A 1547-nucleotide genomic window follows, 5' to 3' on the forward strand; every position below is an offset into this window, starting at 1 on the left:
CCCCTACCTCCCCTCTTTCCATCTTCCACCTCCCTACCTCCCCTCTTTCCATCTTCCACCTCCCCACCTCCCCTCTTTCCATCTTCCACCTCCTCACCTCCCCTCTTTCTATCTTCCACCTCCTCACCTCCCCTCTTCCAATCTTCCACCTCCCCACCGCCCCTCTTTCCATCTTCCACCTCCCCACCTCCCCTCTTTACATCTTCCACCTCCTCACCTCCCCTCTTTCCATCTTCCACCTCCCCACCGCCCCTCTTCCAATCTTCCACCTCCCCACCTCCCCTCTTTCCATCTTCCCACCTCCCCACCTCCCCTCTTTCCATCTTCCACCTCCCCACCTCCCCTCTTCCAATCTTCCACCTCCCCACCTCCCCTCTTTCCATCTTCCACCTCCCCACCTCCCCTCTTTCCATCTTCCACCTCCCCACCTCCCCTCTTTCCATCTTCCACCTCCCCACCTCCCCTCTTTCCATCTTCCACCTCCCCACCTCCCCTCTTTCCATCTTCCACCTCCCCACCTCCCCTCTTTCCATCTTCCACCTCCCCACCTCCCCTCTTCCAATCTTCCACCTCCCCACCTCCCCTCTTTCCATCTTCCACCTCCTCACCTCCCATCCTCCCCTCCTCCCCTCCTCCTCATACCATCCATCCCTCCCCGTGATATAAGCAAGGTTTAAGCCTAGCCCTCCTGCCTTCCAGGGGGATCTCCCTTCTGTCTCACCCCCACCCCCTCCCCCTCCACCTCCACCTCCACTCCATGACATTAAAGAGGTCCTGGCATGTGTTTGAAGTGGTAGAGAGGTATTAACTCTGGTTTCCTGGCCTGATCCACCACAGCCCAATAAAACCCAGCACAGGTCTCTTAACCACCAAAGGGATTCCTAGTCTGTCCGCAGAATACATGTTAAAAAAAAAACAAGCTTGGCCTTTTTATCCTGATATTAAAAAGGAAATAGAGTGTGGAAACTGGCGGACCTTGGAACACCCTCTCTAGCCCCTGGCTAATCACCATTACTACATACTGACCTATCTGCCCTGGGATTAAATACCCTGGTGCTGTTAAAGGTGCTGGTGCTGTTAAATACCCTGGTGCTGTTGAATATCCTGGTGCTGTTAAATACCCTGGTGCTGTTAAATACCCTGGTGCTGTTAAATACCCTGGTGCTGTTAAATATCATGGTGCTGTTAAATACCCTGGTGCTGTTAAATACCCTGGTGCTGTTAAATACCCTGGTGCTGTTAAATATCATGGTGCTGTTAAATACCCTGGTGCTGTTAAATACCCTGGTGCTGTTAAATACCCTGGTGCTGTTAAATACCCTGGTGCTGTTAAATATCCTGGTGCTGTTAAATATCCTGGTGCTGTTAAATATCCTGGTGCTGTTAAATATCCTGGTGCTGTTAAATACCCTGGTGCTGTTAAATACCCTGGTGCTGTTAAATACCCTGGTGCTGTTAAATATCCTGGTGCTGTTAAAGGTGCTGGTGCTGAATACCCTGGTGCTGTTAAATACCCTGGTGCTGTTAAATGTCCTTGTGCTGTTAAA

Source organism: Salvelinus alpinus, chromosome 3 (genome assembly GCF_045679555.1).
Source record: "Salvelinus alpinus chromosome 3, SLU_Salpinus.1, whole genome shotgun sequence".
NCBI lineage: Eukaryota > Metazoa > Chordata > Actinopteri > Salmoniformes > Salmonidae > Salvelinus > Salvelinus alpinus.